The sequence below is a fragment of the Monomorium pharaonis genome, chromosome 8 (assembly GCF_013373865.1).
Source record: "Monomorium pharaonis isolate MP-MQ-018 chromosome 8, ASM1337386v2, whole genome shotgun sequence".
Classification (NCBI taxonomy): Eukaryota; Metazoa; Arthropoda; class Insecta; order Hymenoptera; family Formicidae; genus Monomorium; species Monomorium pharaonis.
Window position 1 is genome coordinate 10333072 of NC_050474.1, and position 24376 is coordinate 10357447.

Genomic DNA, 24376 nt, shown 5'->3' on the forward strand with positions numbered 1-24376 from the left:
TTGTTATCATAGCTGAAAAAAAATATAACCAAAATGATGTATAGCTAAAATCGGTATTCATATTCGGTTTTTATATTTAAGATCATCTTAAGATGTCATAAACCAATCACAGAACCATATTAACATCTTAAAACATTACTTAAGACGATTTTAAAATAAGAATGGATAATTGGAATGGATAATTTGTAATACATATATATATATATATATATATCTAGTATACAAGTTGCAATTTGTCATACATATATATTTAATAAAATTTTTGTATTATATAATTATTGTCAGTATGTATTATATACTTATTATTGCTTTTAAATACAATAATAATAATAATAATAAATAAAATAATAAGAATAAGAATAATAAATAAAATATAAATAATAAGAATAATAAATAAAATATAAATAATAATAATAATAAATAAAATATAAATAAATAATAAAAATAATCAATAATATTAATAATAGTAATAATAAATTGTCCATTTCACACTTGCCCCTGAAGTCTTGAACGGGACATAGTTATCAAAAATTACCAAGATTTAAAGAATTTGCATTTAATCGAAATATCATCACTATCAAGTCTTTTTTCGTTTTCTCTTTTAGTCTCTTTTTGGCTTGCTTGAAAATTGCTGTTCCCTAAGAAAAGTGCAGCTTCCTCCTCTAACTCTTTTCCGTTTCATTGAAGCTATGTGATTTGCAAGGACTCAGAATAGACATCGTTTAAATCAAATAGTGGGGCTGAGATATTATCAATATCTGTTTCTTCTCACAGAAATAGCGTGTTCGGAATGTCTATCAAGAATATTCATTTCAAACCGTTTCTAAATTCTATGGGCGATGGGTGGCTATTTGCTCATAGATAGGAACAAAAGTTTCCCAAAATATAGTGGCACAGTTTTTGGGTTATTATGTACTGTGGTTGAAAATTTTCATCTGAGTATTTGTCTTTAATGCACACTAAAAGTTGTTTCAGTGAGTTATTAGTCAATAATATGTCTTTGAAATGGCATGAGGCATGTTTTATTGACTACTCTTATTTTTAAAATAAATTCGTTCATATTCTCAAGAATTCGATTTTATTGGTCCAGATCCACTCCGGAGGCATGTAAGCCACTATGCTGTCCGAATTTCGATTGAGTATTAAGGATGTCGAACCAATTATTAATTAGTTTCAGCATATTTGACATCTTCCAATTTTTCTTTGACTAAAGTTCGACTAAAAATATTTGTTGAAGGATATTAAATTTTAAGTTGACTATTTGAAATAAATTTAACGATGGCCTTAGCGATATTTGAGCTGATATTACCTAATATATAATTAGACGAAAAAGGTGCTTGCAAGCCAAATGAAAAAAGAAAGTTAACAAAAGGCTCTCTAATCTGTGATTCAAGTAAAAAACACATCCAAAATAAATCTTGGGAGTCAAAATCACAGTCACAAGCAGGAGATGATGACACACCGATCTTAAATAGAAAATTTTGAGTGTAAGGATACCCTGTAATAACTATTAAGCAAGGCAATCTCCTTCCTTTTAAATTTGCATTTCGTTTTACCCAGAAAGTTTATGTTTATGTTAGATAAAAAATTCATATATTGATTACCCGTATTAATATTAATGCTTGATAAAAAAGCAAAATCAATTAAGAGATACGATTCCCTATAAGAGAATAAAGCTTGTTTATAATCTACTTTGTTAGATGGAATAGAATTGAGAATCGACGCTTTTTTGGCTGCTACATCAGCCTTCTCATTGCCTAAAATTCTCTTATGAACAGGGCACCATGAAAATCTAATGGATTTAGAGAGGATCAATGCATAGTTTAATTTAACTTTAATGTCTCTTACCAAATTACAGAGCGGGAAAGGTTGAAAATCTCCCGATTCAAGAGCATTCAAACAACTAAGAGAGTCAGTGCAAATATTAGCAAATTCATAGTTACTATTAATTATGAAATTAATGGCCTTTAAAATAGCAAAGGTTTCAGCCGCAAATGAACTGATCAAATTATTGAGCTTAAACTTGATAGTAAGCCCGAGGCAAGGAATCCATATAGAGCTACCAACCTTATAAATCCCATCAGTAGTGGATCTAGAGCCATCTGTGTAAATTCTGATCTCATTGGGTGATAAAGCCTTCAAGCTGGTAAGGTTTAAGAATGCATGATTAGGACTGCTACTGTTAGAAGCAAAAATACCTGAAACTGTATCAATATCAATATTAATGTAATTTAAGTTAAGGGGATATAAGTAAGAAGGGTAGAAATTCCAGATATAAAGGGAATTCTTAAGGTGATGAACTGCCTCCCATTTTATGACAATGAAAGGGATGTTTCTTTTTGCAGTGTTATATAACACATGGGCTAAAAAGTCCCGGGCCTAACACATAGATGGCGCTAGTTTTATTGCATTTACCTCTTTTTCAGTTAGTACTAACCTTCAAAAGACAGCTGTTAAAATTTCATGATATTCTATTCATTAGTTTGTGAGTTATTGTGCTAAGAGTGACGCTACTTTTGTTATTTTCAAAACAATGGATCAAAAACAATTTCGTGTTTTAATTTTACACTGCTTCTTGATGGGAAAAAATACCTTTCAAGCGAAGCAATGGCTTGAAAAGTGTTATGGGGACTCCGCTCCATCAGAAACAACAATAAAACGTTGGTTTGCTGACTTCAAACGTGGTCGTAGAGACACCGATGATGCAGAACGCAGTGGACGTCCAAATGAGGCGGTAACATCAGAAATAAAAAAAAATCCACAAAATCGTTTTGAATGATCGAAAAGTGAAGTTGCGTGAGTTAGCTAACATTGTAAAGATATTAAAAGAACGTGTTGGCTTTATATTGCATGAGCATTTGACTATGAGAAAGCTTTGTTCAAAGTGGGTGCCGCGTTTGCTCACTGTTGACCAAAAACAAGAACGTGTTGATGATTCTGAGCAGTGTTTGGTCATGTTTAAACGTAACAAACCGGAATTTTTGCGTCGATATGTGACAATGGATGAAACATGGATCCATCACTTCACTCCGGAATCAAAACAATCGTCATCTGAGTGGACAGCAACTGGTGAACCTCGTCCAAAGCGCCCGAAAGCACAACAATCGGCTGGAAAAGTTATGGCCTCGGTATTTTGGGATGTGCGTGGTGTAATATTCATCGACTATCTTGAGAAGGGAAATACCATCAACAGTGAATATTATATAGCGTTATTGGAGCGTTTGAAGGCCGAAATTGCAAAGAAACGACCGCATATGGCAAAGAAAAAAATTTTGTTTTATCAAGACAACGCACCGTGTCACAAGTCAATCAAAACAATGGCAAAACTACATGAATTGAACTTCGAATTGCTCTTACATCCACCGTATTCGCCAGATTTGGCTCCTAGCGACTACTGGCTGTTCGCAGACCTCAAAAAAATGCTCGCCGGTAAGAAATTTTGCACGAATGAAGAGGTTATCGCTGAAACTGAGGCCTATTTTGAGGCAAAAGATAAATCGTTCTACAAAAGTGGTATTGAAATGTTAGAGCGGCGCTGGAATGATTGCGTTGCTCTTGATGGAGATTACGTTGATGAATAAAGCTAATTTTGAACAAAAAAAAACCGTGTTTTCTTTGTTAGACTCGGGACTTTTGCCCATGTGTTAAAAGAGCGAGTTAAATAACAGATTTTTAATTTTATTGAAAAAAAACTTTTTTTTTTTTAGTTGAATAGCCTTACAAATACATTTATCAGAAAGCTGAGTAATTCTCCTTCTAAGGGACGGCTGTTTGCTAAATTTCTATGTAACTCTATTGGGGGTAAAACGGGATATACCCATAGCAATTTTGTAGCATAACACAAGAGATTTATCAAGAGTAGCAAAATAAGAACCCGCAGTATTGACGAACCAAAAGGATCCCCACTCCATCTGTGCTCTGATTGTGGCATTGATAAAATTCAAACAGTGAATGGGGTGGGATTCTCGTCGTGACCGCCGATCTGATAAGACGTGGAATGTTAGTTATAATACTCTTGTTTAGTTATAATACGTCTTTGTGCATATCGTTTACACTCACATTTATTTTCGAAGAGGATCGGCTTGATTTACAACTCTAAACGCTAGATAAATCTTTCTAAAATTTCATCCATTGTGCCACAACCTGATCGGGAGTTGGACAGAATCAAATTTCGAGATTGACTGCGATTGAACTACGACGCACTGGCATCTGCCATCTCAACAACCGCATGGATTGAGCAGGAATCTATTGAGCTACTTTGACATTTAATACCTTGGGAATTTAAATAAAGGAGAGCTTATTCTTGAGTATACCATGATTCTTGTTTTGCCTCAGATGGGTGAGTTCTTATATGGATTTGGATATAATAAACTGATAGCATGTTGCTTGCATCTTTGAATGATTTTCATTCTAGCTAATTTAAACTTGGCAATTTTTCTAATTTTCATTTTGATTATATAATTAGGAGAATTTAATCATGCAATAGTTAACCTTAAAAATTGGTGATCTCTTTTCTTAGTATGTATTGATTAAGGATTACAACAGATTATTAAATATAACTAATTGAGAGATGTCAAATGATTGATAAGTTAGAACTTTTTGATAATAAGATTGTTTCACTGTTGGTTCTAATAACTCTAATATTCCTTGGCTGTATTTGTTTTGCTGTTACAAGGAATTTGCCCTTGAGTTTTTATATATTTCAAACTTTGAACGTTTGATGTACATGTATAATATTCATTCTTATAAGTATGGATTCTCTATTCTCATATAATTTATTATGATTTATATTATTTGAGAATATATTAAACAATTTTGCATTTTGTATTGCTTAAGATAAGTGTATTGTATTGGATTTATTGTTCATTTGTGTTAATGTCCACGCAAAGTATAAATTTTCTTGATTTAAAAGATTGTTGCTTAATATGGGTAACTCATTAATTAACGTATTTTGTTATTTATCTCTTCTCTTAATATGTATTAATTAAGGATTACAACAGACTATTAAATCTAATTAATTGAGAGATGTTAAATAATTGATAAGTTTGAACTTATTGATAATAAGATTGTTTCACAGTTGGTTCTAATAACTCTGACATTTCTTGGCTGTATTTGTTTTGCTGTTACAAGGAATTTGCCCTTGAGTTTTTGTATATTTCAAACTCTGAAAGTTTGATGTACATGTATAATATTCATTTTTATAAGTATGGATTCTCTGTTCTCATATAGTTTATTGTGATTTATATTTTGAGAATATATTAAACAATTTTTGCATTTTGTATTGCTTAGGATAAGTGTATTATATTGAATTTATTGTTCAATTGTGTTAATGTCTACGTAAAGTATAAATCTCTTTTAAATACTTGTGTAGCCTTTCCAGTCCGGATTATTTTTTCTAGACTTTTAATATGGTAGTGATGTACTTCTGGATTGAGGTTATTTGCAATTTTCTTAATGCTTAATTCATCAAATATAATCTAAATTTGAGTGTTAACTAAATACAACGAATTAATACAAACTTAAAATATATTTAACAATACTCTATTGATAAACTAAATTTATTATCCGGATTTGAATACACTAATATTTTAAGCATGGGTAAACATAAGAATAAAAAATTTCCGACTTCAAATATTAAACCATATGATACAGATCCTTCGAGTTCTAACTGTAAAAATGATGATAGGAATATACCAGTAACTAATCTAATGGAACAGGGGGGATCTTCTCCTGAACAGGAAAAATTATCAACCGACTCTATGGATATTATATCAAATAAAACTGATACTACTTCGAACCGGGATCTATTGATAGGTACTAATGATATTAATACTAATACTGATAAGGTTTTAAATGACTCTGAAGTCAATCCAACTACTCAGAGTCGGATAGAGCCACGTCCTCAGGATCAATTAAGTATAGCAGCTCGTTTGAGGTTTGTTGAATCTCAAAGGGCTAATAGATATAAACAGTCTCACCTCTCTCCTTATTCGGTACATTTGGAAAGTATACCAAACAATGAATCTTCCAATCTAAACATTGGTAATCTTCATCCAATGGCTATTGGAAAAAGACTTTGCTCCAAATTTGAAAATATACAAAAAATAAAAAGACTAGGAAGAAACATTACAAAAATTAACTTCAAGTCCTTTGAAGAAGCTAATAAATTCGTTGACTCGTCAAGTGAATTATTTGAAGGCTCTGTCGCCTATATCCCAGACTTATATATATTTAGAACAGCCATTGTCCGCAACGTAGATGTAGATCTCACTGTCCAGGATATTTATGATGGAATTACTTGGTTAGATAACCCTATTCCAATTCATAAAATAGAGAGACTTAAATTTAGAGACCCAAAAAATCCGGAATTATTCAGGAATTCCTTTTCAATAAAGGTCTGGTTCGAATCTCCACTTCTTCCGGAATTCTTATATATTTGGAGGGTGAGATGCCCCACCTCACCTTTTGTCAATAGAGTGAAAAAATGTTTCAAATGCTCCAGATGGGGCCACTCGGCTCTGGCTTGTAGAGGTAATACAACTTGTTCTAGATGTGATGATAAGCATAAAACGGAGGAATGTTTCAGTTTGACATTGAGATGTGTAAATTGTGACGGTAGACACCGCTCTTTTGATACTTCATGTCCTGTCTTTCACAGGTTTGAGATGATCAATACAATAATGGCTTATTGTAATGTCGACAGATTTCAAGCAAATAGACTAATGAAATCAAAAAATATAACATCCACATTGATGGTTCGAAACGTCTTCAAATCCTCTGCTTTTAGAGGATGGTCTATCGATACATTAAAATCCACTCAGTCATCGAATATAAATTCATATCCTTCTAAATCTTCGAATACTTCAAATGAAAAGCATCACTTGAAACGCGGTCCAGCAAATGATTCTAATTCTTTTAATTTAAATACTATAAATAGACTTAAGAGAACAAGATTTAATAGCGATCCACCAATTAGACAACATATGTCGTTTTCATCAAAAAATACTTATAATCAGATACCTTTCAAAGCTAATCAATATTCTCAATCACAACATAAAGAGATATTGGATTTATCTCCAACTCAAAACATAACGGGTGATTTAATTGATCAGAAACAAAATCAAAACTATAATCGAATTAAAGGTTTAGATGCAAATCTAATGAATGAATTTTCACATATTCAGCCGAGTAATGAATCCGATCATAATCAATCTAATAATTGAAGTAATTTTAGTGAAAACCCCATTATAGGTATAATTTTAAATGATATATATATGATAACTAAAGAAAATAAAAATTCCTCCCGTATGAAAGACGAAATACTGGATTATTTATATAATTTTTACATTACAAAATTTGATCTTCTAAAATAATCTTCAACGATTTGCTTGATATTTGTTTATCTATAAGGAATTGATCTCCTGTTTTTTATATGAAAAAATGAATCTTAAAATAGTCCAATGGAATTGTAGAGGTGCCCACGGCAAATTTTCAGAGATTTCTAATATTATATTAAATTATGATATTATATGTTTACAGGAGACTTGGCTTAGACCTAAAGATTATTTTTATTTTAAAAATTATATTACGTTTAGAATCGATAGATCAAACGATACTATTGGTGGTGGTGTTGCAATAGTATGTTCTAAAACTTTAGATCCGGTTTCGGTTAATTTCAAAATTCCAATAAATCATAAAATAGAACTCGTTATTATCAAAATAAAAGTTGATTCTATATCTAATAAATTTTTATATATAGCCTCTTTATACAATCCTCCAAATATCAATATAAACAAATCTAACTGGAATATATTTTTTAATTATTTAGATAAATTAAGTACAAACAACTATCTTTTAATATGTGGAGACTTCAACGCTCAACACAATTCTTGGGGATCAAGTATATCTAACTTTAATGGTAAAGCTTTGGCCGATAGTATTACAACACTTGATTTTGTTTACCTTAACGAGGGGCTTTCTACTAGAATTTCTATTAATCCTAATCATATTAGTGCACCAGACCTTTCTATTATCTCTTCTAATTTGGCATCCAACTGTCTATGGTCTCTCTCAGAAGATCCTTGGGGTAGTGACCATTTTCCCATTTTTATCAATATTCTTATCTCTAAGAATACATTTAATATTAACCTAGATAGAGGCAAACGTCCAAAATTTTTTTATATAAATCCTTTGATAAAAAGATCTTTTCTATTAAATGTAATGCTTTTTTTGAAAACTTTAATCCCTCCGCTACAGATGGTATATCTTTATATAACGACTGGTACAATGGAATTATCAGTTGTGCATATGAGGCTGGTATCAAGTCTTATGAAAATAATGGATCCATAAAATCCTTTGATTCTACATCTAAAACGTTAACTTTATTTAAATCTAAAAAATCCTTACAGAAGTTTAATAAACCATGGTGGGATAATGATTGTTCTTTGGCAGTCACAGATAAATTAAAAGCTTTCAAAAATTGTATGATTAACCCTAGTAGACATAATCTTATAGAATATAGAAAAACTTCAAATAATACACGAAAAATATTAAATAAGAGGAAATCGCAAAATTTTAAGGGATTTATAGAAGAAATTAATAACAATTTTAATGTTGGTACTTTTTGGGAAACTATTGGTAAAAAATAGTGTTTATTTTAATCCTATTATTCCTTCAAACATTTCTAATCAGGAATTAATAAATTTAACTATTGATAAACTTGCTCCTTCATGGTGCGATCCTCCCTTTGTGAAGATAAAACATTTAAAACATCTTGCTTTGTTTGATGACCCTTTTCAATTATATGAGTTGAAAGATGCTATTTTATCGTCTAAAATAAATTCAGCTGCTGGTCCGGATTTAATTGATAATACTCTATTAAGACTTCTTTCATCTAGACCCCTTCAGATATTGTTGGACTCTTTTAATTTGATACGTTTGGACGGTTCTGTGCCTCTATCTTGGAAACTTTACGATGTGAACTTGATACCAAAACCTGGTAGAAAGGGATTCCGTCCGATAGCTTTGGCTTCTGTTGTTGGCAAGGTCTTTGAGAAACTCATAATAAAAAGACTAAATAGATTTGTGGAACTGGAGTTGTTACTTCCTATATCTCAATTTGGTTTCAGGAAAGGACGCTCTTGCGATGACTGTTTATCAATTTTGGGTTTGGATATTTATAGAACCTTTTTAAAAAATGAGCTTTTGGGAGCAATTTTTTTGGATATCGAAGGAGCTTATGATAATGTGATACCACAATTATTGTTTAATCATATTAATGAATTTAGAATTCCGATCGGATATAAGAACTTTCTTAAAAGTTTCCTTGGCCCTAGAACGGTAGATTTCTATGAATCGGGAAATTTTATATGCCGACGTATTCTGTATAAAGGACTTCCTCAGGGTTCTGTTTTGAGCCCTTTACTGTTTAATATATATATTAAAGATTGTTACAACAGATCCATTATAATAGCTTTTCATTGCAATTTGCAGATGATTTTGTAATTTATTCTATTAATAAAAATTATAATACTTTAATAGCCAATCTAAATAAAGCTTTCTCTAATCTGTTACTTTGGTTTGATCAAATAAATTTTAAACTATCAATAGAAAAAACTCAATTTATAATTTTTAATAGGAAAAAATCCTTGATTATGCCGGATATTGTATATTTTAAAAACTTACCAATTAAATTAAGTCGACATATAAGGTATCTCGGTCTGGTAATGGATTCGGGCTTGAGATGGACAGCTCATTTAAAAATTCTAAAATTGAAAATTAAAAAATTCTTTAATATTTTGAAATGGATCGCAGGATCCTCTTGGGGTATAGACCCTATTGATTGCGTAAGATTTGTTAATGCCACAATAAGGGCTCAAATTGAGTGGGGCTCGTTCTGGTTTATTAATGCGGCTGGATCGTATTTTGGTGAGTTGGAGAAACTGTTAGGTTTTTCATATAAGATAGCAATAGGTTTATCAAAATTTACTCCTAATCGAGTTGCATGGAAATTTAGCAACCAACATTCGTTAGAAAGAAGAATAACCCAATCATGTGACAGATTCATTTGCAAAGCTATTCAATTAAATAAACAAACTATATGTTTAAAACTTAAAAATTTAGCATATCTCATACAGTCGCGTAGAACTGCTCCGAGAAATATTCCATTCATTTCTAAGAGATGGCCGGAAATCTTTAAATTCCAACAAGATTTATATATATGGAATTTACATCCTTCACTATCATATCCACTCAATCTGAATCAAACTAGTATTGCCGTGGACAATAGTTCAGGCTATCAAGCCTTAACAAGTGGAGATCCCAATAGTACTTTTTTGAGATTAATTAATTCTGAATCATTATCAATTGATGAATTAAGGATTTATACTGACGGTTCACGCTCTATTGGTACGGATAAAATACCAGAAGTGGGATGCTCAATCTGGATACCGAAACTTGGTTTAACACTCAAATTTAAATTGAATAAATTTTCTAGCTCCTTCTCAGCTGAAGCGTATGCCATCTTAAAAGCAATAGAGTTTATTAATAACAGTAATTCTAATTATGCTAATATATGCACGGACTCTTTAAGCTGTCTGAATGCTCTTGAACTTAAAGACTTTCAACCATTTCCTCTTTGCCATTTGGTTCGGGATATAAAAGTTAAATTATTCCAATCTTCAACATTGAACAAAAACATTAGGTTCACATGGTGTCCGGCTCACAGGGGCATTTTAGGAAATGAAACAGCGGACAGAGCGGCCAAGGATGCAGCTCAACTAAATAAAATACCCTCTAATAAAGTAGATTTCAAGCAGGTATTGTTTTCTCTCAAGGAATATTATATGTTAATAGACTCAAATTTTATACTGAAAATTAATGTTAACACCGGTAATAATTTTATGAATTTTCTCTCAGATATTGACATATCTTTTCTAAAGAAGAAAAAATGTAAATTTAAAAGAAGAGAGATCACCATTCTTAACAGAGTAGTCACTGGATATGCATACACTAATCAGTTTTTAGCTAAAATAGGGGTCTTTGACTGTCCAATGTGTGAGTGTGGCACTCAGGAGCAGGATTTAAATCATATTTTCTGGTCCTGTCTATTATTGCATGTGAATAGAGTTCAATTTGTAAAAGCTCTTTTTGCTAATGGCTTGCAGTCTCCTTTTTCTGTGAACTATTTGATATCAAATGTAAATAGGAATATTGCTAAGCTAATTATTAAATTTATTACAGATAATAAATTAAATCTTTAACTTTAATAAAAATATATAATAAATTAACATTTTATTATCGAAATCCATTTTATTGAATCTCTCTACTCTGACGGTAAATTGGAAGGATCGATAAAAGAGATCCCTACTTATACTATGATTAATAAGCAATGAGTTGCAAGAATCATAAAATTTATTGGATTATAACTAACCCAATTGCCTCAGGGGTTAGTTTTGGGTTGTAAACCCGATTAACGCATGGTACTGTGACCCTTCATTGGGTCGGAAATCCAAAAGGGGCCTTTTAAGAAGAAGAAGAAGAAGTGAATGGGGTTAATACCCCAAGTGGATCTAGCAATCCATTTTAAGATATTAATAAACTTATTAATTCTATTCTTAATGTCCGTAATGTGGGCGTTCCATCTGAGTCCGGAGTCCATGATTAGATCAAGGTATTTAATCTGTCGAAGAACCCTAAAATAATAATTATTGAAAAAGATAGTATTAGGGAGAGATAAAGATTTTTTTTCTATGGAACAAGATTAGTTGGGATTTCTCAGTAGAAATCGACAAGTTGAGTGATTTAAGCCAATTAGACGTTTTGAAAAAAGTAGATTCAAAGTTTTGCAGGACTTTAAAGTAATCAAGATTATCAGAAAATATCACAATGTCATCGGCAAATTGAAGAGATGAACACAGGTGTAGGATGTGTTGAAGACAATCCTTGATATAAATATTAAAAAGGATAGGGCTAAGGACAGAGCTTTGAGGAAGACCCTTACTCAATAAACGGCGACCCAAGTAAACACCCGACTCGTAAAAGTCCACCCATCTGGGACTAAGGAAGTTGAGGAAAAAACTCTTATATCTGTCTGGTATCTTAAACTGATTGATAGAATTAAATAAATTTGGGGGATTATGTTATTATAAGCTCTATGTCAATGAATAAAGCGCCTAGAAACTATTTTTTAATGAAAGACTTATAAATTTCAACATTAAGGAGGGACAGACAATCCTCACAGGATCTACCCTTTCTAAAGCCATATTGGGAGGATGGAAGAATCAGCTCAAGTTCAACAAATCTCTCAAACCTCCTAATAATCAGTTTTTCAAAAATCTTAAGGGTAGTGGAAGCGAAATAGGTTTAAAACCTCTATTATTAGGTTTAGGGAGTAACGAAATGTCATAAAGTTTCTAAGAGGATGAGAAAGAACTGTGGACTATAATTAAGTTAAAGGAGTCCAAAAGCGTTTGTAATGCAGAAGGGGGAAGACACTTAAGAAGCCAGTTATTAACTAAATCAGGCCCCGCAGCGGAACAAGATTTAGTCGAGCTAATCACATCCTGTAATTCGCTTATTTGAAAAGGTGTGTTAAATAGACTCGAATTATCTGTATGATGGATTGATGGGAAAGGAGAGGCACATCAAGGCGGAGCCAGCTTTGCAATGGTATTATCCAATGTATCAGAAACAGATTGATTAGAAGGAGAGGTAGGATGAAAGTATACACTATTTTTAAATTTGTTAATCAATTGCCAAAAAGACTGATGATTAAAATTATAATTAATTTCATTAACAAATGATCTAAAATTTTGTTTCTTTCTCTTTGCCAGTATTTTACGTGCATCAACAGAAGCTTCCCTGTAATTCTGAAGATTTATTTTATTAGGGTATTCTTTAAGAAGTTTAAACGCTTTAGAAATGCCTTTCAGAAATGGCCAAGGTACAGTGTTCGTCCCACCATAGTTGAACCGATCTATAAGAAGATTGATTGAGTTTAGAGTAGCACCATTTGTTGTAATGGTGATCAAAGGACTTAATATTACCATCTTTGTCAATGGACTTAATGCCGGCTCTATAAGCACTATCAAGAACAGTGTCATACCAAAATTTATATAGGTTAGCACCTGATAAATTTCAAGGAGGGCTCCTAATAAAAAGTTCATTCAAGTTCATTCACTAAACAAGTCTTTATTTAGACAGTTACTCAAGAGTTTAGGGCGTCTACGAGTCCGAGAATCTGCACATGAGGAGGTAATCACTATCTTAATCGGAAAGTGATCACTTTCCATGGGCTCATCAAGGGGGGACCAACAAAGATTCCCCAATTCTGGTGAGATAAGAGTAATGTCGGGGGCACTAATATGATTGTGTGTGGCAGAGATTCTCGTAGGAGAGCCATCGTTAAGGAAAACAAAATCCGATATAGCAATAAAGTCAACCAAATTCTTACCATTAGGGTTAGATAAGCTCGATCCCCATGAATTGTGTTGCGCATTAAAGTCAGATAATCAAAGGGTTATGAGAAGATAAATGGAATAAGCCTTCAAATAAACATGTCCAACCCGATTTGAAAACATTAGAATTAGGAGGATTATAAACAGAAGCAATTAAAAAAAAACTGAAGATAAATGTTTAAATTTTATTTTAATTAATGAAATTTCAAACTTTTGATTAATAGAGAATGGTAAATTAATAAGTATGTCAAGGGATTTTTTACAAAGGATAGTAACACCACCCCCCAAAATATTGCATAAACGATCTCTCCTAAAAGATATATAATTCTTAAAGGAAAAAAAATCTTTTCGCTTTAGCCATGTTTCTTGGAGACAAATAATGTCGTACATTAGAATAAGATTAGATATCTCCGCAAATTTGCCGCGGACGCCTCTACTATTTCATTGTAACATTTTTAAGTTTGTGAAAATAGATAAGTTAAGTAAAATTTACATAAATAAAAGTCTCCAAGGAATTATTTAAATAATATAGTAAACTATAAAAGTTAAAGAATAAATAGTAATATAATATAAGATTTAGTATGGATGTGTATTAGAGGTGTTAAATCCAAAGAGGTATTCAGAAATTTCATTTTTAATGTTGGCTATGTTTTTGTTTTCTTTGAGAATAAAATAGATATCATTGAGAATGATACCTATCATGGGATGATGTCTAAAATTACTAATGGAATTTTGGGAATTACTAGTTTGAGGTAGATTATCATCATTATGAGAGGTTGGACTCCTTAAATTCATAGGATCATTGGACGAGTTAATTAAATTTTGAGTGGGAAGATTAAAATTAATCTGATTAGAATATTCAATAGAATTAGGTCTTAAAATAATCTGTTCATAGTTAGAAGAGTTGACACCAAGGTCAGCATCAATAGTTGGTTCACTGTTAATACGAATTCTTTTTGATGTGGTATTCGACCCTCGATTTAATTTTAGATCTTAAAGAGATTGGAGTAGGAAGAATAGAAGGCAATTTATTATTCGTAAGGTGTTTATCAGGGATAGAAAGTAATTTAGGAAAAGGATGGTTAATTCTAACATCCTTGAGTGACCAACCTCTAAAAGCCACTTATTTAAAAGCAGTCTGGGCCTGCTGAATAGAAGAAATATTTTTTTATTTCATTAATCGAATGGCATTAGCTCTATCTGTGTTGCAGTAAGCCATAATAATGTTAATAATTCTACATTTGTAAAATAATGGACAATTTGTATCAAAAGCTCTATGGTTACCCTTACAATTAGCACAGCGAATGGATATACTGAAACAAGTATCCGTTTTATGGGATTTATCACACTTAGCGCAAGAAATAGATCCTTTATAAGCAAGGGAAGAATGTCCCCATCTAGAACAATTAGTGCACTTTTTGACTCTATTGATAAAGGGAGAAACCTGACGTCTCAATCTCCAAATGTATAAAAATTAGAAGTATTGTTTCAAACCATATCTTTATTGTAGAAGTATCTTTAATCATCTCCAAATTATTGGGATCTCTGGATGTAAGTCTCTCAATTTTATGGATTTTAATGGGTTCATCTGGCTATGTAATTCCATCAAGAATTTCCTGAATAGACAACAATGGGCTTACGTTACGAATAACGCCAATTCTAAAAATTCGATAATTAGGTATGTATGCAACAGAATCCTGAAAAAGATCTTTGGATATCACAACAAAGTTGTTAGCTTCAGTCAAAGTCGAAGTCCACTCTAATCAAATTCCTTCCAAGTCTTTTAATTTGATTAATATGATTAAATTTAGAGCATAATTTTTTCCCAATACTGGGATGCAAATTTTCAATATGAGAGCATTCATTATCATCAATCCCCTCCAAATGAACCGAAAAAGGAGATTAGTAGATCGAAGAAATATCTATTCGGTAATTGAGACTCAATAAAGTGGCGACGAGATAACTGAATTCACAGTAGAAGGTTCCCGATTAGAAATATCCAGTAAAGAAGGAGTAGTAGTTGTTCTATAATTTTCATTATTAGAAAGATTCTTCTGAGAGATTAAGTTAATGGATTCTTGATTAGGTTTAGATAGTGGAGAAAGGATCGTAATAGATCCATTGAGCTTCTCAGATGCACTAGTCCGTCCAGGAATATCATCTAAGGTAGGAGAATGAAATGATAACTCGTCATTGATTGAATCACCGGAAATCTCATCCGGCTTGGAGGACTCCCCTTAGAAGAAACCTCCGAATGTGGTCTTTTATGGGATGTCGAATCGTTTGATGAGTGAGTTTCAGAAGGAGATGGTTTATGTATTTTGTTTTTATTTTTATTATGTTTAGTTTATTATCTTTCCTTTCCTTCTTTCAACCGTGCAGAAGTGTAGCGCAAGAAATATTAAATGAAGGAAAAATAATTAATAAAGTAATTAAAATATAGATATTAAATTAAGTAAAGGTATCTCGCGTTATGTAGGATATTTGATAATTGTAAGTAAATAATATATAGAAAGAATATCAGCGAGAAGATAATAACACAAAGTAGATTTTAGAAAACATAATAATATAAGTCAAAGTGTTCATGCCATCATGTGTGATGAACATGTGTATGGATCATGAGCAAACAGTGATTCAAGGTCGCATTCCTTAATAGTAAGCAAAAGGCAACAATATAACAATTAATAAATATAATAGAAGACACTAAATAATATAAATAAGAACAATAATTCAATGAATAAACATACAATAAAGAGTAATCAAAAATAAATGAAATGGAATAATATAATATTAAAGTAATATGGTTAACAGTGATATAATTAGAAATTTTAGTAAAGATCTTGATTAAGTCTAAGAGGTATTTGATAACTGGATAATATATTGCAACAAATTCAAATACATGAAAAAGTATCACAATGTAAATACGTATATTAACAATGGTAATAAGGGGAAGCTTTACTCAACAGAGCCTCCCAGTGTATATATTAATGATTAATATATGAAGTTTCTTAAAGAGAAATAGAATTTGTGAATGTAAAGCGAAACAAGAGTTAAATAAAGCTAAAATAAAGAAAAAGTAGCATAGCAAGAAGTTCTTACAATATGTGAAAAAAGCGAAGCAATTAAAGGTCGAACTTTAGGTTAGAACTCACGTTAGATAATTAAATTAATGATGCCATCTCAAATCAAATCGTCCTCGAATAGTATATATAGATGATGAAAATTATTCGAATAATTTCTCAAGTTTTCCACGTGGTGGTGATTTGAAAATGGTGGTACTGCGTACATAAGAGAAATGTGCTCAAGTCGAAGACGGTCGCTTAATACATAAAATCTAGATGTAATAGATTGCAGATCTTCAATTTCAGCTTGAGAAGATATGATAGAAAAAAGATATGGATAAGCCGATTCACTTAGTTGAGTATCAAAGTCAGCAGTTGAATAATAAGCCAAAGTGTAGAGAGAGAAATCGCACGTTTGTACGGATCAGCAAGCGAACTACGAATCCTTCTGAAAACTTTGTCAATTACGAAAAATGTCAAATTAATGTTATTTCTCATTCTATTTTCTTTTCTTTTATGACAAACAATTAATAACACAGGCACACACAAAAAAGTGGTTGATCCGACGAACCAGACTAGTCTATTCTTATGTATTTTGACCCGCTGAATCCAAATCCAAAGTCAGAATTAAAGCAAAAATGTCTCAACACGTTTGAAGAGTAATTTTAACTATTTAAACCGTTTTTAAGCACCAATTAAAATTTTCTAAATTCGTGTATTGCCCTCCTTTATATTTGTACCGAATTTCACTAAAATTGAAATTTTGATGCAATAAATATTCAACATAGGAAAGGTATAAAGAATAAATTAAAAAAAATTTTTTTCAAAAGATAAACACCATAGTTAAATAGAAGTATTTATGCTGTAAAACTTTTGTATAAAACATTTTTTGATATTTTGTTTAGTTTACAAGATATATCGAAAAAACTCTTAATTTTTAAGGGTGGTTTCAAACCTTTAAACTGTTTATAAGCATATAGAAATAAAAATTTCTAAATTTATGTATTTATTCTCTCTACATTTATGTCAAGTTTCATTAAAATCAGGATTTTCGGGTTCCCTTGTAAGTTATTGCCATTTTTTGAAAAAATGTTATTTTTAAATTTGAAGGCTCATATCTCGGCAACCAATCATCGTACATTAACCAAAAAAAGCAAATTGAAGGGCAAACACTCAACTTTAACAATAAATTTTTAGTCTAAAAAAACACTAACTTTTACTGACTTTTTAAATTTTCTTATGTCAGGAGAAAATTTAAAAAAAGTAAAAGTTAGTATTTTTATACTAAAAATGTATTGGTAAAGTTGAGTATTTGCTCTTCATTTGCTTTTTTTGTTACTGTACGATAATTAGTTGCGAGATATGAGCCTTTGAATTTGAAAATGACATTTTTTTTCGAGAAATGGCAATAACTTGGTAAAAAAAAATCGTAGAGGGTCGTATAAAAAACAAAATTAAAGCACAAGAATTAAGCTTTCGAGAACAATTGGTTTCATTTGCGAAAAAAATTGATCTTTGCTCATGCAGTTAAACAAACACGAAGAAAAAATTTAAAAATTTTCTAATTTTTCTTTTTACTCAAAAATTTTTTGAAATTAAAAAAAATTTTAAATTTTTGACATAACCGTCAGAAAATAGACATTTTGCCCTTTAATTTGCATTTTGGTATTTTTTTTTACGACCATTATTCGCAAAGTTGCTGCAGTTTAAATTTTACACTTTTTTTTCGGAAAAATTAAGTGTTTTCTTAATTTTATTCCGAAGTGTATATTTACGTAATTATTAAAAAAAATTTTTTTACTTTTATTGTGTGTAAAATCATGTTAAAATTTCAAAACGATTGCATTTTATTAGTTTGAGAAAAAATTCCTGAAAATAGCCTAAAAATTTTTGTTTTACATGTATATTTCCCTTAAAGTTTTACATACAGTTTACATAAGGATAGTTTTACTTACCATTAATTAGTTAAAACCGGATTTTTAAAGATGATCCTCTTTAGATTTTGGAGAGTTGCGTGAAATTTTTTTTAAATATATCTGCCAAAACAATATTTCTCAGCTGCTATGACTCAATTTTAGGAATTAAAGTGAATATATATATATATGTACATATGGGGCATTCTTTGTCAAGCGGGCCGCCGTTCCAAAATTGTATTTGACGTAGAAGAACCATCTTGCACACAAATTTAGTTACAGGCAAGAGCTATCGAAAGGCATGTGCGGTTTTGAAAAATTCAATTCTACATTCCTATATCCGTGACGGAGACGCGCGAGATATTCATTTGTTTAGAAGTGACGCTACTGCTTGATTGTCTTTTCGCGTGTAATCAAGCGATCTCTCTTCAGACATATTCCAGACGCGACATTTGACTTATATTTTACACTACACTGTTTCTCAACAGTGAACAGTAAACAAGATTTAAGTAATTGTGTAAACTATTCTACATTTTACACTTTTATATCCGCCATATTGAATCAGCCATTTTTAATTTTTAAAATTTGACAGCAGTTTCGTAATTAGCATCCTCGAAAACTCTTAGAAAACAGAATTGAAGTAAATCTATGAACTATTTTACATTTTGCACTCTTATATCCGCCATATTAGCTCCGCCATTTTGAATTTTTTAAAAGCGCACATGGCTTTTGATAGCTCTTGCCTGTAACTAAATTTGTGTGCAAGATGGTTCTTCTACGTCAAATACAATTTTGGAACGGCGGGTGGCCCGCTTGACAAAGAATGCCCCATATGTACATATATATATATATATATTTACTCTAATTCCTAAAATTGAGTCATAGCAGCTGAGAAATATTGTTTTGGCAGATATATTAAAAAAAAATTTCACGCTTTCAAAAAATTTCAACTCTCCAAAATCTAAAGAGGATCATCTTTAAAAATCCGGTTTTAACTGATTAATGGTAAGTAAAACTATCTTTATGTAAACTGTATGTAAAACTTTAAGGGGAATATACATGTAAAACAAAAATTTTTAGGCTATTTTCAGGAATTTTTTTCTCAAACTAATAAAATGCAATTGTTTTGAAATTTTAACATGATTTTATCACACAATAAAAGTAAAAAAAAGTACAAAAAATCTATAAGCTTTAGGGCTAACGCTCCTGAGTGATATTGCAAAAGCAATAACTTCAGCTGACCATTTAATAGTTTTTCTATTTGGATGTAGCAACTTTTTTATTTGCCCAGGTGTAAATACAGAGCTTAACATTTTAAAAAATTTTTCTTTGGCTTTTTGTTCAATTAATTTATCTTGAAAAGCAGTTAATTCTTTATTTCGAGCTTTTATTTCTTCTAATTGTTTCAAAATATTTTGATTTCTATAAGGAGAATCTTATTTTAATATATACTTTATTTTAAAAAAATTATAACGTTTTAAAAAATACCTTTCACTTGTATCGTGTAAGATACTGTTGTTCACATCCAAATCTTGAAGGGTTATCGTAGAACTAGAAAAATCAGAATATAATTAGCATTCCACTCGGCATGTAATAAAATTGAAATAATGTAATGCTCGGAAATAAAATAATGCTACATTTTATCAAATTCTTGTAAGCAATAAAAATATTATTACTAGGTTATTATGGCATAATTCCAGAATAATTTAATAAAATTAAAATTTTTACTATTAATCCATTATTATTTTTACATTTTATACCTTTCTAAAGCTGAATGTCGATCTATTTGTTCTGTTTCTAAACTTTCCTTTGTATGAAAAGAGTTAACATTTGGTATTTGATCAATGAAACTCTGGCTAGAAGAGATATTGTCAGGACAACTATCTTTACCTCCATGTCTAAACAAAATTAGTACATTTATCTTTAGACGTCTTAGACATTAACTTTTAAAGTTCGTAAAGATATATATCTTTGCAATCACCTTACAGTTACAATGTAAATATACTTGTAAAGAGCTTTGTCCATTTATAACGAGTTAAGTAAATAATTTATATTCAATAATGAAGATAAGCATAAATAAAAGCTTACAAAGAGGAAATTGTTGGTATTTGATTTTCTTTGCCAGTAGTAGTCGATAGCAGTGAATTGCTATCTTGTATTATTCCATGCGACATACTGTCTATCATTACTGTTCGTTTAGATGGTTCCCAATTCTTATTTTCTAAGTCATTAAAAATCTTACGCTTCTTTGATTTTTTTTCTAAAATAGAATTAATATAATTTTATTTATTATTTCAACAACTTCAGTATAATTTTTTTTATTATTTTTATCTGGCGGAAGTGTTTTACTAGCCAACTTTTCAGTTGGAATAACATTGTCTTTCAATTTTAAAACAGGTGGCTGGTCAGGTATACACAAATGTTTCGTATCACGGAAATACTCTGGAGTAAAATGATCGGAACAAATGCGACCTACAATATCAATACTTTTTAATGTTTTTTCTATTAGTCATTTTAATTAATATTATTAAAAAATGTTTTAAATATTGTTTTCAAATTTTTCTATAACTTACCATTTTTAATAAAATTTAAATAAAATTATTTAATATGTTTACCCTTTGTGTTTCCATTTCAATTAGAGCACGATTTTATTGAGCAATTTGGCATTTTTAATAATTTTTAATGTAAAAATCGTGTAGCAAAATGTAAACAAAAGTTCTAATATGGCGGCGTTTAGGAAGGCGCAGAATTGAACGAAAATTGGTAGTTTACGGTGGGAGCACACCTTTCTTCTTACATTATGATATATATATATATATATTTATTTATTTATTTATTTATTTATACATACATACATATATTATAGTCAAAGCCCGTAGCGCGGGCGTTCCTAGGATTGACTGGTCAATGCGCGGAATAACCAAACGTTTTGGTCAGCCCGAAATAGTTTTGTATTCCGGCCTTTGACTAATATGTTTTTAGTCCATTCTAGAAGTGACTAACATGGCTGGTCAAAGTTAGAAACTGAAAAAATCACTTGGATTTTGACTAGTCAATCCTAGGTGTGGCTTAATCTAGACTTTAAAAAATAAAGCCAAGATTTTGTGATAATATTTTTATTGTTAACATAAAGTAAGTTTTACTTTATCTTTGTAGTTGTGTAATTTGAAATATAAAGTAGACAAACCTTTGGTAACTTTGACCAGCCATGTTAGTCACTCCGAGGATGCATGATAATACTTACGAGATAATCAACTTAACTACAAAATTGTATGTTTTTAATTTGTTAAAAAATTAGCATTATCACGCTTTGGCGTCACTGAGACCCCAAGCAACAGTTTATATTTGTTTGTTGTCATTGACGATTGACGCCGGCAACCGTTCGAGGTTTTAGTATAACTAATAAACATTCCCCCCCCCCCTCCCCCAGTCCGGGATCTCAGGCGGTGCTATGGACAAAGCAGCAAGAAGAAATTGCTCTGGGGTCCTAGAGACCCTTGTGCACGTTGTAGGGTTATAATGCATATTATTCGACCTGGATAAATCACAATTTTGTAATATCAATATTTTTTAAGAAGAATTAAAGATATTATTACTTGAGTTTTTTGGTACAATAGTTTTTTCCTTGAGGAGTTATATTTAACAAAAAATTAAATAGTAGAACAAATAATTTTATGGGGGAGTTGTGGTTAGGTTCGGTCAATCAGAAGGCCTCCTTTTTAACAATAATAATACGTGTCGGATATATTTGATCTCTTTATATGTACAACTGTAATTGCGTTAATGTGTAATCGATAGGATCTTGAGGCCGGCGAGGACCCCCAGCCTTGTCGGTTAAAAACTTCCGACCAAATAACCTGACTAGTCTAATATTAACTGAACGAAGTGGCGCCACAGAAGTGGACCACGGATGACTATGGATTTTATTTATTTATTTATTTATTGCCGATTTATGGCTTTTACTGCAGGACATCGGGGGATCCGGACAGCGAGGGCACTTTACACCCAAGCAAGAAGGAGAACCAATTTTAAACTATGGACATTGGCGCAAGCCGCATCAATTGCGAGCTATTTTATTTATTTATTTATTTATTTATATTTATTAAGCTTGGCATAATAAGATGCGTTGTGGTAAGGCTAGCAGTGCGAGTCGTAAGGCCCCGAACCAAGGAACGGTGTGCCACGGCGGCAGAGCCAGAGTATGTCTATCACGGACCGGACAACTCTGGGCGGGAATCCCCACGAGATCTTTCCTGGTAACGGGCAATACCAAAAAATACGCCCGGCTAACTCCCGCTTTCTCAAAGTTAGAGAACTTTGTTTTTGGCTAATTTTCCTGCCCATGGCAAGAGTTCCCTGGCAGGTCAGTCAGACGGGTTTCAGACTGCGTACAGTCAGGTCGGAAGTCTAGATAGTACGAACACGAGCAAGGTTTATATGAGCGAAAAAGGAACATCATTTTATTTAATCCTACTTATCATTGTTGGGAGCCCCGTGCAAACATAGGGCGCCAAACAGTCAACTTGCCAGGCACCCTTACAGCCGGGGCTCCGTTGTTACTGGAGACCATGCCAGGATCAAAATGAAAAGTCCGCGGCGAAGAAGTTGCGCAGAATTTAGCCGGAAGCTAGTTCGTTCTGGTCGTAGATGGATTAGGCGCTACTCGAAGGTGCTTGTAGGAGGTTAGGACTTCCCCTAGTCGCTGTCACTGCCGAACAGTTCTCGGAAGACTGCCCGCTTCTTCAGCAGAGCGCGAGGGATGTGCTTCCCGGGTGTTCGTGGGAGCGCACGTGGTGTCTCGGGAGCCTCCGGCGACGTCGGCGAAGCGGCGATGATGTCCTCAGAAGTGGTGGCGTTCCCCTCGAGGTTAGGTCTGATATCACTCGAGGTCCGATGCGGGTCTGCGTTGAACGCCGATAGTGACTGCCGGGCCAGAAGTTGAAGTCTGGGTTGCACGCGTAACCACTCCGCGTCCGACGGTCTGAGTACCCCTGGTGACCGGGGGATGACGACGAGGATCTCGTGGCTGCAGTCTTGGGTTCCTCGGCTTCTCCGGGGCAAACTCGATTCTAATTAATAAATAGTCGCCACAGAACGTCAGCCTTTTTCGCCGGCGACTTCTCGAGTTCCAGAGGCCTCGCTGACTGTTTGGTGTCTGGCCGCACCGGATTGATCCGTGGACTGCGGTGGCCGAGTTGGCGGCAGCGGGGCAGGTTGTCGGTTTTGTCTCCCGAAGGAGTTTCTTGTGGTACCAGAGCTCACTCGTGCCGAAATTTAGAAACGCCGGGGCCCGTAGGTACTCTTTACCAAAAAGTACTAGCTTAGTATAATCCCTTACGAGCTCACTATACTGGTGGAAGCTAAGCTTAATCCCTCGTCGTGAGTGGTCTTCTTATGTAAACCAGATGTTGTATTTCTCCTTCCGAGTTTGAGGCGCCGCGCTTTCGCCTAGTGGCAGCCGCGCGCACTACTCGCGGTCGCCGGGACCGCTGACCCGGCCACGGACATTGCGTGCGCGTGCGCGCGCGTCGCGCTGTGGCGTGCCGCCACAAATTTAAATAAATAATTCACTTTTTCTTTGTTTCTGTTTATCTTAGAATAATCTTTAATACTAGATGAATCACAGGCGTTTAAAAAAATCACAATCCACATAAATTTGGAACATTCTGATATAACATTAAAAATTCTACGAAATTTGTAAAGATTAATACTTCTCTTGTAGTAAAAAAGAATTATCAAATATAAGCATTATTTCCTTTTTTGCAATGGTTTCAGAGCTAAAATTCAGATATTTATCGAAATTTTTAATTGATTAGAAAAAATAAAAAAATTTAAGAAACTTGCATTTTTTATTTTAATAACTTAGTTGATAACGTTAATATATTTTATCGCTAAAACATCTTTAATTTAGAACATATAGAACAATAGGATGAAATTCTTTTTA

At 32.4% G+C, this 24376-nt stretch overlaps 1 protein-coding gene and 2 long non-coding RNA genes across 4 annotated transcripts in view; 2 read left to right on the forward strand and 1 right to left on the reverse strand.

Annotated features, from left to right (window-relative positions):
• LOC118646985 lies at nt 1-19427 on the reverse strand. Of its 2 annotated transcripts, none has more exons than XR_004964325.1 (3): nt 18475-19427; nt 16610-16974; nt 1-12 (listed from the first exon to the last, which is right to left on the reverse strand). It is a non-coding gene; the product is annotated as an uncharacterized LOC118646985 (long non-coding RNA). The 2 variants fall into 2 exon arrangements; XR_004964324.1 differs by lacking the exon at nt 1-12 and adding an exon at nt 455-2204.
• Nucleotides 1-24376, forward strand: part of LOC105836709 (caspase-1) — a 38720-nt gene that overhangs the window by 3011 nt on the left and 11333 nt on the right. The window lies entirely within an intron of this gene.
• On the forward strand, nt 19403-24262 carry LOC118646987. Its single transcript, XR_004964327.1, has 2 exons — nt 19403-19437; nt 20830-24262. It is a non-coding gene; the product is annotated as an uncharacterized LOC118646987 (long non-coding RNA).